Here is a 19,079-nt window from a genome sequence, read left to right as displayed (position 1 = left end):
ACAGCAAAACTCCGCCAATCCAACAGGAAGCTCCAGAGCAAAGATCACCTGTTAGAGGATTCTGCATTGGTAAGAAATGGCCAGGTTCTGGTATACCCACCGTATTTAGTCACAGCTAGGAGCTTCCCCAGAAGAGTCTGGACTCAGGTGGAAAGCCAAGATGAGCAGCTGGAGGCTGTTACTGTCTCCATGCACCTGAATGCAAGTTTGTTCTTTCTTCTTTTATTTTTATTTATTTATTTTTAAAGATTTTATTTATTTATTTGACAGAGAGAGATCATAAGTAGGCAGAGAGGCAGGCAGAGGGAGAGAGGAAGGGAAGCAGGCTCCCTGCTGAGCAGAGAGCCCGATGTGGGGCTTGATCCCAGGACCCTGGGATTATGACCTGAGCCAAGGCAGAGGCTTTAATCCACTGAGCCACCCAGGTACCCCTTCTTTTATTTTTTTATTTTTATAAATGCAGGTTTTGAACTCATGACCCTAAGACCAAGACCTGAGCTGAGATCAAAAGTTGGATGCTAAACCAACTGAGCCACCCAAACACTCTTTTTCTTTTAAATGCAAGTTTTTTCTTGAAGGGAGATCCAAGTAATTGCCATAGTCCATTTCTTGTCTCGCAGGATCTAGGTCTCCAAACATTTTCTGTAAGCTGTTCTTGCAGCGTTCCATGGACTTCTCTCTCTCTCTCTCTTATTTTAGTATTTTATTTTATTTATTTATTAAAAAAATATTTTATTTATCTATTTGACAGAGAGAGATCACAAGTAGGCAGAGAGGCAGGCAAAGAGACAGGGGAAGCAGGCTCCCTGCTGAGCAGAGAGCCCAGTGCAGGCTCTATCCCAGGACCCTGAGATCATGACCTGAGCTGAAGGCAGAGGCTTAACCCACTGAGCCACCCAGGTGCCCCTTAATATTTTATTTTTAAAGTAATCTCTATACCCATGTGGGGATTGAACTCGCAGCTCTGAGATCAAGAGTCTTATGCCCCACTGAATGAACCAGCCAGATACCCTGGACTTCTCTTCTTGATGGGAAATTTCAAAGAAGTGGGTTAGTGAGATAGGCTTAAGCCCCCATTGTGTAGCTGGTCTCAGGACTATAGTGGTTTTCATTGTCTCCTCCACTATTCAGTGTAAACTCCCTTGCCATTAGCTGTCATTTCTGTTGGTCTGGGTGGTTTACCTACTGATATGACCCACCCCTCATTTTTGAGGTATCTGAGAACCATACTGTTCTTAGGCTGGAGTGGTTGCATTAGTCCACTCATAGTCATAACTGGGCAGGGGAGTATTAATCCCCTGCCCAGTTGGATCCCCTCAGATGGATTATCACGTATACTCTTTTTTCTCCTATTGTGTAACAGCAGATCTACTTCATCTGAGGATGAGAGTTATTTACCCCGACATGATGGGGATTTCTCTTCTTGCCTCTTGGTCCAGGGACACAGAATCCCGAATGTACTGGCTACAGCTATAACTTATAGCTCAGTGTGACCCTTGACATGTCAGTTGGCAAAAGTATGCCCAGGATCTCTAACTCTGGAGCCCAGCATTGTACAGACGGAAAATATAAAGTCCTCCAGTGGATCATTGGGAATGATGGTACGTCGGGGCCATTTCTGCTTCTACCTGTTGGGTTCTCAGACCTGTGTGTTCCTCCTACTGGGAGCATAGCTCTGAATCAGTGCATTTGGTGTATCCTAGAGGATAGCACACCATTCTTATCTCTGAGGTGATATATCAGCTGTGTCTTCAGTGGGCCATTTCAGTATTCTATAAGGCTGGATGCTTTTGTATGGTGCTATATTATGTGATAAGACCACTGGAGCCCATGGTTATGGGCCTACCGCCATAATCCTTCATTGTGAAGTGATTCCCTTGGTTAGATGCTATGTTATATGGGATTCCATGTCTGTGGATCAGGTACTCTGTAAACCCTTTGCTAGTGTTATGGCTGGAGCTCTATGTACAGGAAAGGAAAGCCCATACTTGGAATAAGTATCTGTTGAATACCTGTGGTGATCAATTGCTGCCCTTTTCAAGATAGAATGAATACGATGTGGTAACTGGTAGGTCAGCTTAAGGCATAGTGCTATATTGGGGGCTCAGTGTTGGTCTCTGTTACTTGCAGATTGGATGTTCAGAGAGGGCGGTAGCCTGATTGGGCCTTGGTAAGTGGGAGTCCATGCCTCCTTCTTTGCTTCTATTTTGGTTTCTGCCACACTGGCTACTTTATTCATGTCCGCATCATGCCAGTTCTGGGGTGGCTCATGTCAATCTCTGAGTCATTTTGTTCACTTGGTTATTCAGTGCCTCTTCTACATTGGATGCTTCTTAGGGAGCATTAACACATGAAAAGAATTTTCACACTTTATCACTGTTACACATTTCCCTATGTTCATTCATTTGCCTCCACCCATGTCTTCTTATAATAATTTGTAGTCTTTTTCCTTAAAGGCCCCTGACCAGTTAGCCAGTCCATGTGCAATTGCCCATGAGTCTGTATATATTCTCACCTCTGGCCATTTTTCTGTTTACATAAAGTTATGACCAGATGCCTCATTTGAAGCTCTATCCTTGGGAAGATCTTCCCTTTCCACTGTTAAGGTCAGCCCTAAGTGTGGCTGTAATGAAGCTGTTGTTTCTTTTTTCAGCTTGCATTCACATACTGAGCCATTTATAAGCTATTTATAAGTGAAGCTTTGGCTTTTATCTCTTCCTTGTGCTGGTCATATAGGATCCCCCAAAGAGCTATAGATGTGATCTAAGGAATGGGTGCTGGAACAATTTTGGTAGTTGTTAGGGAAGTCTTAGCTGTCTACTTATGCCCTTTTGTTCTGCTTGGGTTTGATTTTCTTTTTTTAAGATTTATTTATTTATTTATTTTTGAGAGAGAGAGAAAGTGTGCGCGCATGAGCATAGGAGCAGAGGGAAGGGGAGAGGGAGAGAGAGAAATAAAACCCCAAGCAGACTTCCTGCTGAGTGCAGAGTCCCATGAAGGGCTGGATCTCATGACCCCAAGATCATGACCTAAGTTGAAACTAAGGGTCGGATGCTCAACCTGCTGTACCACCCAGGTGCCCCACTTGGGTTTGATTTTTGATGTACCATTTCCATCTCATAATGGATTGTTTCTGAGCTCACTTGACTTTATAACTTGGAGAGTCCCTTTGAACTCATTATGAGCAGTTCTGGACATGTAGTGCGCAATGGTCAAGCAATTTCTTTCTAGAGCCTAGTAGCATGCCTGCATTGTGATTCTCCCATTAAGGCTTGCTATAAACTCTACTGTATCTTTTCCCAATATTTAGACCTCCAACAGGATAGGGACTGCTCATACAACAACCTGGACCTGCTATAGCGTTGTTTCCTACTCAAAACTGACAGTAAGCCTTCCATTTCACTCAGTACATGGGTTACAGCAATAGTCCTACCTATAGAATGTGTTGCCCCTAAAGTCTGAAGAAGCCTACCAGATGTTGTGATTCCTTTTTTGTAGTGGGAGATGCAACATGCAGCCGTTTGTCTTTTGCTTTGGAGGGGATGGGTTGGCATGATTGTGAACTCCTGAATTCCTAAAACTTATCCTTAGATACTTGCAGAGTTTTTCTCCTGCCCTTTGGAGCACATGTATCTTACCATGTACTTCAGTATGCTAGGCATCTCTTGTTTATTTTGCATGATCAGCATGATTAAATGGATCAGTGTGCTGTTTTGAATCTAGTTCTTTTCAGAGTTTATTATGACAGAATAGGAGAATTAATATATCCCTGAGGCAAAACTGTGAATATATACTATTGTTTATTCCACGTGAAAGGAACTGTTTCCAATTGGGATGGAAAAGAACTCATTTACCAAATCAGTAGTTGCATGTCATACACCTGAGGCTATATATATCTGTCAGGTATAGCAAACAGATTACATTTGGTAGGGGCAGCTGTGGTCACGGCTACTACTTGGTTGAGCTTGTGGTAGTCTCTAATCATTCCCCAGGATCCAGCTGGTTCCTGTAGAGGCATTAAACAAACATATGAAAGGGACCACTACCCCTGCATCTTTGAGATCCTAAGGGTGGCACGAAACTCTGCTCTTCCTCTTACTTTCTCACCCCTATAAAGTACTGTTTTTGATTTACTATTTGGTCAAGGTGTGGGGAGATGTATAGATATTTGCAGGTTTCGCCTCACTTTTTCCATTATCATAGTTCTTACTCCAGAGGCCAAGGACAGGGTGGGGATTCCCCCAACTTCCAAGGATGTCATTTTTCCTGCCTGGAAAAATGACTGGTAGGTGGCTATGTAGACCCACTATAAGCTGGACTTTGGCCAGAACTCCATTTATTGCATAGTTCCTATAATAGGGAATAATGATGTTCCAGGTGTCGATATCAACATCAACTCAGACTCTCTGACCAATAGTTCTTTAAATGTCTGGGTATTTTCTTTTTCCTGCGTATAGTCACTGGAGTAAATAGGCATAGGTGTCATTGGAGAAGAACTTGGGGGTAATCATTTATATATATATGTATGTATGTATATATATATATATATATACACACACACACACACACACACACACATACATATGTCCTTGCTGCTGGGGAACCAGCCACCTCTCTAAGCTGGTGGGTCTGGATCTGAAAACTAGATCAGGAATAAGAATTAGGCAAGGGATGGTAGGTTTTTTTTTTTGTTTTGTTTTGTTTTTAAGATTTTATTTATTTATTTGACAGAGAGAGAAATCACAAATAGGCAGAGAGGCAGGCAGAGAGAGGGGGAAGCAGGCTCCTTGCTGAGCAGAGAGCCCGATTCGGGGCTGGATCCCAGGACTCTGAGATCATGACCTGAGCTGAAGGGAGAGGCTTAACCCACTGAGCCACCTGGGCGCCCTGATCGTAGTTTTTTTTATTGAGGCCACCATTCAGCCTTGTGCTTATACATTCTTGCCTTATTTTGATTGTATATATTAAGCAACACTATTGACTACCAATTTGCTCTAATGACACTGTTTTATTAACTATCTCTACAGCTCCCTGTGGGTCAAGGTTTATTGGCTGTTTCCCATCTTGCCAGTTATGATGATAACTGTGGTCCACTGGCTTCTGGTTTTAAGTGCCACCTCTTGGTTTCTGTTGCTTCAGTGCATCATTATCCCTATTGCTATCAATGAGCCAAACTGTGACAGCCTGTATTTTAGAAGAGGGAACCACTTCTTGGGGATGCTAGTGTCCCTCTGGTGGGTCTTCTGACCTCACATAATCACTCTAGCATAGCCATTTTCCCGAACTCTTTAATCCCTGTTTTACCCTCTGCTGTGTCATTTCTTTTTTTATTTTTTATTTTTTGACTAGGCTCCATGCCCAGTTTGGAGCTCAGCATTGAGCTTGAACTCATGACTATGAGATCAAGACCGGAGCTGAGATTGAGTCAGATCTTAACAAGCTGAGCCACCTAGGTGCTCCATTTCAGTTTCATTCAATGTAGACCGTTCTATTCCAGGCTTCGAGGAGTCCCTATAGCAGCAAGTTTATGTCAAACCCTAGGTTCTTGACACAGTGTTGATCCCCATATTCTGAAATGGTGTCCTCACCCCCAGTCAAATTTAACCATATAAGTTTAATATTCTGGCCTCCTTAACTAAGTTCCCTCAAAATCTAGCACTGTGAGCATTCTTTCTAATCCTGCCGGTATATGTTGGCAAATTCTTGCAGCAGCTTTAGGCTGTTATCTCTTTTCTCCCTTATTAGGCCCAAGATATCCTTGGCAGCATTAATATTAGTTACTGTCATGACAACATGGCAACTAATTAATATTAGTTACTATCATGGAGTTTGGGGGGTCCCTCCTGAGGGGAGCCTTTTATTGCCTTGCAGGTGAGAGGCCTCTGAAGTGTGTTCCCATATAGTGGGACGTGTTAATGTCATCTGCAGACTCTGAGGGTTCAGAGCATTCTGAAAAACCAAAATCTTTGGGAGCAACTGTTTTAGATGCCCCTCTCCCATCTAGCATGCTTCCATGTCTTCCAGACCAGGACCCAGACCTTGGCATGACAAACCTGTCCTGGCTGGGCATTCAGCCATTTTTGAAGTATCACACTGATAGTATCACTATCCTGAGTTTGATCTTCATCTTTTGGTGCTCTCCCACTGTAAGCCATAAGGACCTCTTGAACTGCCAGAGCCTCTAGCTTTGACACTTAGTTTCTAAGTGTTTGTTAGCTGCTCTTTCTAGGGAGTTAGCGGCAGCATAACAGCTAGCCACTTCCATTGTGCTTACATGGGTTGTTCCCCTCACATATTTCAGACTTAAGAATCATTACACCGGTCATAGTGTTCCTCTTTGGGAATATTCTTCCAAGAAAGTTTTAGCACTTTTCCTGAGAAAGTTTTAGCATTTGTGCCACCAGCTTGTGCCATATTTCACATAGTATCCAGGATGAAATCCTCATTGCAGTGGGATAGGAAGTGATCTAGGTTCCAAATCCAGTTTTTACCTTTTGCTTTCTTAGTCCATTTCTGGTACCAAATGTGTCACTTTGAGTTCTTCTGGAAGCAGAAGCTGGATCAGAGTTGTATTGTATTGTATTGTATTGCATTCCTACACAAGAGGTACATGGGGGAGGAGGAAGATTCCTATGAAAGGAAAGGGGGAGGAAACAGAATTGGCAGGGAGGGCCTCAGTATGATTCAGATCTGACAGAGTCTCGGACACAGTGAAGACTCTAGAGCAAAAATTCTTCATTAGAGAGTCCTGCATGTGACAGAAATGGCTGTGATATGACCAGTTATTGGCTGGGACTGGCAGCCCAGGAGGACAATGGTCTCAGAGTCTAGGGATCTTAAAGAGACTGCAGCTGGAGGCTGTCAGCTTACTGTATGCCGAGCAGGTCAATAGCATATTCTTTCTTGAAGGGAGATATAAGCGACATACCTCCATAATTGCCACACATAAGTGTAAAGGAATTGTTAGGTATTATTGTTGTAATTATCTTCTGATTAAATTTCTCTCAGTTGCTTTTATCCTTTATAAATAAAAACTAGTTGTTGTTCTTAGTTATTTTCTCTTGCATGTTTTTGTCAGGATATACCATGAGTCTTATGCTTGGAACTAGAACTGAAAACAGTATTTCAAGTGTAGTCTGGGACAAAGTAGGTGCTCAGTGAATGTTGGTTTAGATGAACATAAAGCCTGAAATCTCCCTACCCCCCAACCCCTCCATTTTTTGACATTTATAATCATGCACCCTGAGTTACATTAGCTTGTTTTTGAATGACTTTTTTCTTGTGCCTATAATTCAGTAGTTTGGGTCTTTTTTGAACATGAATGTATGTAGAACTATAGATCTCTGTAAAGCATCATGTTAGATAGATTTAGTTTATTCTAATTTGGTTAGATCTTTCAAATACTGATTATTTGATCTAGCAGATCCAGCTGTCACACTTTTTTTTATATATTATCACAGATTTCATCATTATGCCACAAATGGTCACATCCAAATCATTAATAAGAATGCTCAATAAGATAGAACCAAGAAGCTTTAGGCCATGCCGTTAGTGATATGCTTACAGATAGATAGGTATTTATGGCCATCCATTCAGCTTGTTCAGGAATTCTTTAACCATAATGATCATATGACCCATATTTTGACATTTGTCCATTAAAAGATGAGAGACTTGTCAAATAAATACCTTGCAGAAATTCAGTAACTAGGCCCTGAGGCAAAAAAGGAAATGAAGTGAATCTATTTCGCTACAGAGGATCACTGCTTTCCTTTCTAAATAAGTCTGTCTTTTGGCTTTTATCTGCCAGAAAGCAGCTGAGTTACCTTGGGAAAGTCACAGCCTTTCAGGACTTGAGATTCCTTCCTAGTAAAATAATATGATTAGAAAGTCCATAGAGACAGGAAATAGAATAGTGATTACCAGGCACTGAATGGGGGGTGGTGAGAATGGGGAGTTAGTGTTTAATGAATATAGTTTGGGAAGATGAAAAAGTTCTGGAGATGGATGGAGATGATGGTTGCACAGCAATGTGAATATAGTTGATGCCACTGAGCTGGTTTTCCTGCAAATAATTGGCAGTTGGCAAACCTTAATCTGATCCCTCGCTCATCCAGTGTTCCCCTCGTGTAATTTGCTTTGTCCTTGCTGTTCCCTTTGCTTGGAACTCTCTTCCCATATTTTTAGAGTTATTTCCTGACATTCAGGTTTTGACATAAATGTCACCTTCTCAGTGGGACTTCCTCTGGCTGCTCTGTCTAAAATTGTAACCCCCAATCTTTCTTTTCCTTTTTTTATTTTTCCCTTTGGCATGTATCATTTGGTATTCACATATTTTACATGCTTGTGTTGTTTGTTACCGATTTCTGCCCAATAAAATGTAAGGTCCAAGAACGCCAGGATTCTGTCTGCTTGCTGCTTTATGCCCAGTGTTTAGATTTGTGCTGAGAACACGAGGTGCTCAGATATTGATGAAATGAATAGTTATATCATATAAATACAAATTATGTAGAGATTTTTACTATAATTTTGTTATGAAATTTGACCCAAAAGCTTGCTCTTACGAAGTCTTTCATCCTAGCTCCCTATTCTCTGGCTCGCAATTTGATCTTGGCCTTTAGTAAGTTCAAATAGATATTCATTGAGTGGATTTGATGGGTTTGTTAATCAGGAAAGCTCAATTTTTTTTTTTTCTGCAGAAACATATTTTTGTTTTATGATGTAACACTTGTATACATTGAAACAGCCTAGGATTAAATTTTGATTTTTGTAGATTAAAACAAAATTCTTTTCCTCTTCTTTTCTAATTCTTCCAAATCCTACCTCTCTTAATACTCATTTCAAAGCTTTCCTATGTCATCTTAGATTATTCTAAGCTGTAGTGATTTTTTTTGTTTCCTCAGTTTTTATAACTTATATTTGTACATCTGTTCCATTTTAAGATTGTATATTTTTTTCTGAATTCTGACTTGTATTTTATATTATTACATAACTTTTCATGACTATATGTCTTCCTAATCTTCTACTGCATATCAATAAGCTTTTTGAGGAAGGAGAATTATATTTCTTTTTTTTTTAAGATTATATTTATTTATTTGACAGAGATCACAAGTAGGCAGAGAGGCAGGCAGAGAGAGAGAGAGAGAGAGAGAGGAGGAAGCAGGCTCTCCGCTGAGCAGATAGCCTGATGCAGGGCTTGATCCCAGGACCCTGGGATCATGACCTGAGCCGAAGGCAGAGGCTTTAACCCACTTAGCCACCCAGGCGCCCAGGAAAATTATATTTCTTAATGGTGCCCAGTGAAGTATTTAATTCATTTGTTCATTTAACAACAGTTATATTGAGATGTTTACTCTCATAAGACTGTGCCTCAGTGATGGAGTTAGAGGAATAAGAGGGGCACCTGGATGACTCAGTTGAGTGTCTGACTTGACTTCAGTTCAGGTCATGATCTCAGGGCCTTGGGATTGAGCCCCACTTCAGGCTCCACATTCAGCACAGAGTTGGCTTGTCCGTCTTCCTCTGCTCCTCCCTCTGCTCTCTCTCAAATAAATAAGTAAATCTTTAAAAAAAAAGGTGGGGGGAAGACATCCTTGTCATTGGGGAATTAAAGGGCTGTTGGGAAAGCAGATTTGTGAATAAGTAAATGTACCAGATTCACTGAGGATGATAAGTTCTATCAAGAGTTTACTGAAGAGGGTTGGCGGGGTGGCTGGTTGGCTCAGTCGTTAAGTATCTGACTTCTGCTCTGGTCATGATCCCGGGGTCCTAGGATCAAGCCCCGCACCAGGCTCCCTGCTCAGCAGGAGAGCTGCTTTCCCTCTCCCACTCCCCCTACTTATGTCTCTCACTGTGTCTCTTCTCTGTCAAATAAGTAAATAAAATCTTAAAAAAAAAAAGTCTACTGAAGAGATGATGCTTGTGTTCAGTATTGATTAGCAGGAGTTTTCTGTGAAGATAAAAAAGAGAGGGACACCTTAAAGGAAAACCCAAGTGTACAAATGTGTGGAAATATGTGGAGCAACATATTGTATTGGGGGAACTGCAGGTAGTGTGGCATGGTAGTTTTGTATGTCGAAAAGGGTGAGGGGCAGAAGTTGAGGTGGAAGACCTAAGCATGAGACTAGAAGAAGAAAAGCTTCATACACTATTTAAAGGGGTTAGTATTTTTTTTTTTTCTTAAGTAGGGCATGCGGAACCAATGAAGAGTTTAAAATAGTACACCAATTGGTCATATTTGAGCTTTAAGAAAATTATTTTGGTGTCAGTATAGCAGATGGATTGGAGGAGGGCCCGAATGGAGGCAGGTATAGTGTTTGGGAAATTATTGAATAAATCTAAGCCAGAGATCAGAGCATGAATTAACTTAATAATATCTGAGATGAAAAAGAAAGAATGGATGTGAGAGGTAATTAAGAGTTGGAGTTGTTGAGGGATGTCTGGGTGGCTCAGTCATTTGAGTCTTTGACTTTAGATTTTGGCTCAGGTCATGCATGATCTCGGGGTTGTGGAATTGAGCCCCACCTGGGGCTCCCCGCTCAGCTCAGAGTCTGCTTGTTCCACTCCCTCTGTTCCCCACCCCAATCTCTCTCCCTCTCAAATAAATAAATAAATAAATAAATAAATATCTTAAAAAAAGAGAATTGTTTACCATTAATTGGATGTAGTTGATGAAGAGAGTGGTTTCTGGATGTCTGGCCTTGGATTATTGAATGTACTTACTTAGAAAGGGAGTAAGGAAATATAAAAGACTTTAGGGAGAGTCATGAGAGTGGATAAGACCATCCAGTAGAAGCAAGTAGAGTAAAGACAGAAGAGGTCTGAGAACAACTGGATAAAAACCGTAGTTAAGAAATACACAGGGGGAAAGCCTATAGAAGGAGATAGAAAAAGAAAAGACCAAGAAGGAAAATCAGAAAGTATCAGGTCCCCCCTCTTTGGTATTTATTTAAGTAATCTCTACACCCCACGTGGGCCTCAGATTCAACCCAGAGATCAGGAATCACATGCTCTTCTGACTGCACCAGCCAGGGGTCCCAAAAGTATCAAGTGTTAAAGAAGAGAGGGAAGAGAATTTTTAAAAGGAGTGGCCAGCTGTGCTTGTTCCAGTGGGTGGACTAAGATGATTTAAAGTATCCATTGGGCTTGGCAATTAGAAAGCCATTAATGGGGCGCCTGGGTGGCTCAGTGGGTTAAGCCTCTGCCTTCGGCTCAGGTCATGGTCTCAGGGTCCTGGGCTCGAGCCCCGAATCAGGCTTTCGGCTCAGCAGGGAGTCTGTTTCCCCCTCTCTCTGCCTGCCTCTTTGCCTACGTGATCTCTCTCTCTCTCTCAAATAAATAAAATCTTTAAAAAAAAAAAAGTCATTGATGAAGTTGATAAGTTTCAATGGATTGAAAATGAGAGTTGTATCTGTAATTTTTAAAATTTTTTTAAAGATTTTATTTATTTATTTGACAGATGGAGATCACAGAGAAGCAGGCAGAGAGAGAGGAGGAAGCAGGCTCCCCGCTGAGCAGAGAGCCTGATTCGGGACTCCATCCCAGGACTCTGGGATCATGACCTGAGCTGAAGGCAGAGGCTTTAACCCACTGAGCCACCCAGGCACTCCTGTATCTGTAATTTAAAATATATATATATATTTATTTTAGAGAGGGAAGGCATGTGTGTGCGCACACCAGTGTTAGCAAGGGGAGAGTCAGAGGGAGAGGAAGAGAGAACGTCCTCAAGCAGATTCCCCTCTGAGCACAGAGACTGACAGGGCACTTGATCCCAGGATCCTGGGATCCTGAGCTGAAAACAGGAGTTGGCAGCCCAACTGACAGAGCCACCTAGGTGTCCTCTGGATCTGTAAATATTTTTTTTTAAAGAAGTTGGCTGTGAAGAGAAGGCAAAAGGTAGTAAGTAAAGGTAGAGTTGAAGAAGAGTTAATGTTTGCTATTAAAAGATTAAAAGATATCTCATACTGGGGCACCTGGGTGGCTCAGTGGGTTAAGCCTCTGCCTTCCTCTTAGGTCATGGTCTCAGGGTCTTGGGATTGAGCCCTGCATTGGGCTCTCTGCTCAGCAGGGAGCCTACTTCCCCCTCTCTCTCTGCCTGCCTCTGCCTACTTGTGATCTCTCTCTCTGTCAAATAAATAAAATCTTTTTAAAAGAATGAATATCTCATACTGAAGATCTGAAGATATTTAGAGACCATAAGAGGAAGAAGTTGAGAAGATAGAGGATATAGGCATTCAGTTTATATTGGAATATAGACTGATGAAAAAATTAGTGTATTGGGAGATAAATTAATCTCCATTTGACTAGACTATGAATATTTGGGAAGTATTTTTTATTGTAATTTATTAAAACAGCAACACTGCCTGAGATGGTGGGCAACATGGTGGGTAACTACAGTGTCAAGACCCTCAACGAGGTGGAAATCAAGCCCAAGATGATTGGTCATTACCTGTCACCTACAAGGCTGTGAAGCATGGCAGGCCTGGCATTGGGGCTACCCACTCCTCTTATTTCATTCCTCTCATGTAGCCTGTTCAGCCAATAAATGCACAGACTTCTCTTTAAAAAAAACAAAAAGAAAAAGAAACAGGGGTGCCTGGGTGGCTCAGTGGGTTAAAGCCTCTGCCTTCAGCTCGGGTCATGATCCCAGGGTCCTGGGATCGAGCCCCACATCAGGCTCTCTGCTCTGCTGCTTCCTCCTCTCTCTCCCTGCCTGCCTCTCTGCCTACTTGTGATTTCTCTCTGTCAAATAAATAAATAAAATCTTAAAAACAAACAAACAAACAAACAAACAAACCAGCAACCACCAACAGAACTTTTGAAGTTAATTTTAGAAGTCCTCGAGTACTTAGAGATTTTCCAGACTAGGCCTGTCATTGGTTAGGTAAATGAATTGAGACGTAGGTTCACTCTAGCATACCGACCTGAATGTGTCTGATCTTGTCTAATCTCAGAAGCTAACCTGGTTAGTTAGTACTTGGATGGGAGACATAGGTTGGTACTTTTGTCTTTTAAGTTACTAACTTTATCTAAAATTATTTAAATCCAGAAGGTTATATACTCGAATTTCCTTATTTCCTTTTTCAGGACCAGTCTTTTGTTACACATATGCTTGTTTATATAGAACACATGCAGTTTTTGAGATAGTCTAATTACTAATGTGATTTACGTGACTCAGTAGCAACGACAAAAAAACCAGTCTAGATCAGTCAACATGAGAAGTTTAAAAGTAATGACTTAGGCAGGGGACTCATTTCTTCCACATTTACCTCAGTTGAATTATATGTTGCATCTCAGGGGCACCTTGCTGGCTCAGTCAGAGAGCATGTGGCTCTTGGTATTGGGGTCTTGAGTTCAAGCCCCACTTTGGGCATAGAGATTACATACATACATATATACATACATACACTAATTTTAAAATAAAATGCTGCATCTCTGAGAACCTGTCTGTCACGGATTATATTATATTGGTGGTACTTCCCTGCATTGGGCTGGAACTTTCCTATTTTCAGAGCTCTTGGCACAGCTCTTGAGCATTTATAGTAGGTGATCAGTAAATATATGTTTGAGTAGATGGGTGCTTGGATGAATTCATAGACTGGACAAAAAGATAGGCTTCCTTCTGTTCGTATGTATAAATTTACCAGTGCCCAGTGGAAGGAATTCCTATACCAGCAGGTGTAACATTCTTGTTCTTGAAAAGTTTCAATAGTCTTTGAATTTATAAGCTTTATTTTAGTATTTAGGTGTAGTTTCCCTCCCTTACTTTGAAGCATCACAATCGTGTATTTTTTTGAGTAGTTTATCCTTAGCCTCTGAATTTATTTTACTGGATATTTTGAAGATACAATTGGTGTAAACCAAGGTCTTCCTTACCACTAAATGGGTTGCCTTTTATTGTGAAGATTGACCAGAAAATATGTTTGAGTTTTTGAAAATTGTGAACATACTCTGGGATTATGACCTGAACCCCCAGGCGCCCATAGACATGTTTGATATTTTAATCATCTCCTTGACCAGGTTTTTCATTTGGGGGAGGTAATAATTGTATTTTACGGAGTACTTTTTCTTTTGACTTCCATAGCCATTAAAGTAAGTATTAGGGTTATATATTTTTTTATTCCTAGTTTGGAGGAGGAAAAAATTAGGTAAAAAGAAATTAAGCAGGGATGTCTGTGTGGCTGTCAGTTAAGTGTCTGCCTTTGACTCAAGTCATGATCCCAGGGTTCTGGGATCAAGTCCTACATTGGGTTCCTTGTTCAGCGGGAGCCTGCTTCACCTCTGCCTGCCACTCCCCCTGCTTGTGTGTGTGTGTGCAACCCCCTATGCTCCCCCCCCCCCGACCTCTGGCAAATAAATAACAAAAAAAAATTAAGCAACTTTTGTGCAGTCCCACCTTGCTAAAAGATGGTAAATTCACATGGAAAGCCTAATTCTGACAAAATTATCAGTGCTTAATGTAGGTACTTTTTATGGGAAATGTTCAGAAATATCTAAAATTCTGTTGCTTAGCTCTCTTGGGCAGTTATAGAGTATTAGTTCCTGATTAACAAACCAGACATGTAAAAATGCTGTTTATTGAATTGGAAGTTTTAATTCACTTTTGCTAACCACTTTAAAATCCTTTGTTAAAAATAACTGATGAAAAAACTAAGCAATTTTATCGTAGTTGGTATTTGATGAATGTTTTGAAGAATATGATTGCATAAAAAATAATAGTTTTGTAGCCCTTAAAGTGAATTTATTGTGAGAAGTCTGCTTGCTAGTTTTTCTATTTTATTTTATTTTTTTAAAAGATTTTATTTATTTATTTGACAGAGATCACAATTAGGCAGAGAGGCAGGCAGAGAGAGAGAGAGTGGAAAGCAGGCTCCCCGCTGAGCAGAGAGCCCGATGCGGGGCTCCATCCCAGGACCCTGAGATCATGACCTGAGCCGAAAGCAGAGGCTTTTAACCCACTGAGCCACCCAGGCGCCCCAGTTTTTCTATTATATAATTGAAGATTCATTATGGTAGTTTTTATAAGGTAGAGTGATGGAACTGGTCAAGCATGCATGTTAATGACCCAGCAATTATGCTGCTGGGTATTTACCCTAAAGATACAAATGTAGTGATCAGAAGGGATACATGCACCCAAATGTTTATAGCAGCAATGTCCACAATAGCCAAAAAGTAGAAAGAGCCTAGATGTCCATCAACAGATGAATGAATAAAGAAGATGTGAGAGGGGCGCCTGGGTGGCTCAGTGGGTTAAGCCGCTGCCTTCGGCTCAGGTCATGATCTCAGGGTCCTGGGATCGAGTCCCGCATCGGGCTCTCTGCTCAGCGGGGAGCCTGCTTCCTCCTCCTCTCTCTCTCTCTGTCTGCCTCTATGCCTACTTGTGATCTCTCTCTGTCAAATAAATAAATAAAATCTTTAAAAAAAAAATAAAGAAGATGTGAGATATATATATACACACACTCACACACATACATACACACACACACACACACACAATGGAATATTATGGCACCGTAAAAAACCCTGGAATCTTGCTGTTTACAACAACGTGGATGGAAATAGGGGGTATTATGCTCAGCACAGTAACTCAGTCAGAGAAAGACAATTATTTGATCTCAGTGCTATGAGGAATTTGAGAAATAAGACAGAGGATCATAGGGGAAGGGAAGGAAAAATGAAACAAGATGAAACCAGAGAGGAAGACAAACTAGAAAAGATTCTTAATCTCAGGAAACAAACTGAGGGTTGCTGGGGGCTGGGGAGAGGGTAGAGTAGCTGGGTGATGGTCATTGGGGAGGGTATGTGCTATGGTGAGTGCTGTGAATTGTGTTAAGACTGATGAATCACAGACTTGTACCCCTGAAATAAATAATACATTTTATGTTAATAATAAAAAAAGCATGCATGTTAAGTTCAGGCAGATTAGAAATAATTGTTTTTTCTAGTTTTAATTAATTAAAAATAGTTTTATTGGCATATAACACACATATTATAAAATTCACCTGCTTAAAATGTATAATTCAGCAATGTTTAGTACATTCACAGAGATATAGTTACCACGACTATCTAATTTTAGAATAATTTTATCACCTCAAAAAGAATACACATTCCCATTAGTAGCCACTCCTGTTTCCCATCATCATCTTTCCTCAGCCCCTGGCAACCACTAATCTATTTTCTGTCTTTATGGAATTATCTATTCTGGACATTTCATATAAATGACATCTGGCTTCTTTGACTTAGCAAAATATTTTCAAGGTTCATCCATATTGTAACATATCAGTACTTCATTTCTTTTATTACTGAATAGTAGTCATTTTATATACCACATTTTATTTATCCATTCATCAGTTAATGGACATTTGGGTGGTTTCCACTTTTTGGTTATTATAAATAATGCTGCTTTGAACACACATGTACGAATTTTTGTGTGGACATAAATGAGTGTTTACCTAGGAGTGAAATTGCTTGGTCATATGGTATCTCTCACTACTCACCTTTTTTTTTTTTTTTTTTTTTTTAAATATTTTTTATTTGTTTATTTGACAGAGAGCTAGAGAGAGAGCACAAGTAAGCAGAGCGGCAGGGAGAAGGGGAGAGAGAGAAGCAGGCTATCTGCTGAGCAGGGAGCCCGATGCGGGGCTGGATCCCAGGACCCTGGAATCATGACCTGAGCCGAAGGCAGCTGCTTAACCAACTGAGCCACCCAGGCGCCCCGACTACTCACCTTTTTAAAAAAAAAATTTAATTTTTATGTGTGTGTTCCATAATTCTTGAGGAACTACCAAACTGTTTTTGCAAAGAGGCTGCAGCATTTTGCCTTCCCATCAGCAATGTGTGCAGATTCAAGTTTTTTCCACATCCTCACCACCACTAGATATAGTTTGTCTTTTTGATTCTAATCAAAAAGATTAGATAAGTGTAAAGTGATACCTTATCAGGTTATTGATTTGCATTTCCCTGATTCTAATCTTGTTGAGCATCTTTTCATGTGCTTATTGACTGCTTGCATATTTACTTTGGAGAAATGTCTTTTCACTTCTTTGCCTATTTTCAAATTAGGTTATTTGTCTGTTTTAATTACTTTAATTCCAGGATAGTTAACATTTAAAAAATTGATGCTCTGTTTATCAAATGTGTCTATAGGGACGCCTGGGTGGCTCAGTTGGTTAAGCAGCTGCCTTCGGCTCAGGTCATGAGCCCAGCGTCGTGGGATCGAGTCCCACATCGGACTCCTTGCTCAGCAGGGAGCCTGCTTCTTCCTCTGCCTCTGCCTGCCATTCTGTCTGCCTGTGCTCGCTCTCTCCCCCTCTCTCTCTCTGATAAATAAATAAAATCTTTAAAAAAAAAAAATGTGTCTATAGAGATCATGTCATTTTGTTCTTTCACTAATATAGTATACTACATTGATTAGTTTTCATATGTTAAACCAACCCTGCAGGTAGAAATAACTCTCACTTATTCATAGTATATAATTCTTTTTATATGTTGCTGGATTTAGTTTGGTAGTATTTTGTGGAAGAGTTTTCATGTATGTTCGTAAAGGATATTGGTCTATAGTTTTTTTTAGGATGTCTTTGATTTGATATCAGTAATATTGTGTTCGTAGGATGAACGTTTGTTTATTTTTGTAAAAGATTGGCATTAATTTGCTCTTTACATGTTTGGGAGAAGCCACTGGTGAGACCACCTAGATTTGGATAGGAAATTTAAAAATTAATTCAGTCTCTTTATTTATAAGTCTGTTCATAGTTTGTTTCTTTTTGAGTCTTGTAGTTTATTTGGTAGTTTTGGTAGTTTATTTCTAAGAATTTATACATTTCGTCTAGCTTGTCTAATTTGTTGGTTTGTAATTATTCATAATATAATTTTTTATTTCCGTAAGGTCATTAGTAATGTACCCACTTACATCTCTGATTTTAGTAATTTGAGTCATCTCTTTTCTTGGTCAGTCTAGCTAAAGGTATGTCAATTTTTGTGCTCTTTTCAAATAACCACCTTTTGGTTATGTTGGTTTTTCTCTAATTTATTTTCATTCTTCCTTTCTTTCTCCTTGCTTTAGGTTTAGTTTACTCCTTTTTTTCCTTAGTAGTTTCTTAAGGTAAAAAGTTAGGTTATTTTTTGAAATTTTGCTTTAAAAATTTTTTTGATATGTTGTCCTTGCTGCTTTTTTTGTTTTGTTTTGTTTTGTTTTAAGTAATCTCTACACCCAGTGTGGGGCTCAAACTTGACAACTCTGAGATCAAGAGTCACATGCTACACCAACTGAGCTAGTAGGATGCCCCAGTTGTGCTTGCACTCTTTTTTTTTTTTTTTTTAAAGATTTTATTTATTTATTTGACAGACAGAGATCACAAGTAGGCAGAGAGGCAGGCTGAAAGAGAGAGAGGAAGAAGCAGGCTCCCTGCAGATCAGAGAGCCCGATGCGGGACTCGATCCCAGACCCTGGGATCATGACCTGAGCCGAAGGCAGTGGCTCAACCCACTGAGCCACCCAGGCGCCCCTGTGCTTGCATTCTTATTCGTCACTAACTATTCTCTAATTTCTCTTGTGATTTATTACCTGGTTATTTAGTGTGTTGTCTAATTTGTACATGTTTTTGAATTTTTTTTTTTAAAGATTTTATTTATTTGACAGACAGAGATCACAAGTAGGCAGAGAGGCAGGCAGAGAGAGAGAGGGGGAAACAGGCTCCCTGTTGAGCAGAGCCCGATGCGGGGCTCCATCCCAGGACCTCTGAGATCATGACCTGAGCCAAAGGCAGAGGCCTTAACCCACTGAGCCATCCAGGCGCCCCTGTTTTTGGAATTTTTCTAATTTCCTTTTTTTTTAAAAAAAGATTTTATTTATTGAGCCACCCGGGGGGCCCTCAAATTTCTTTCTTTCTTTCTTTCTTTCTTTCTTTCTTTCTTTCTTTCTTTCTAGTATATGTGCTGCCGAAGCAAGCACTCAAATTTCCTTCTGTTAGTGATTTCTATTTCATATCATTGCATGATTTCAATCCTTTTAAATGTGTTGAGGATTGTTTTATGGCTTAACATATGGTCTCTCCTGATACATGTGCACCTGAGAAGCATGTGCA

General features: G+C 40.3%; 1 protein-coding gene across 4 annotated transcripts in view; it reads left to right on the top strand.

Annotated features, from left to right (window-relative positions):
• ZFYVE9 (zinc finger FYVE-type containing 9) overlaps positions 1-19,079 on the top strand; it is a 195,222-nt gene that overhangs the window by 12,826 nt on the left and 163,317 nt on the right. The window lies entirely within an intron of this gene.

This window comes from Mustela erminea, chromosome 10 (assembly GCF_009829155.1).
Source record: "Mustela erminea isolate mMusErm1 chromosome 10, mMusErm1.Pri, whole genome shotgun sequence".
NCBI lineage: Eukaryota > Metazoa > Chordata > Mammalia > Carnivora > Mustelidae > Mustela > Mustela erminea.
Note: the sequence above shows the minus strand (reverse complement) of the source record. Positions and strands in the feature narration are given on the sequence as shown.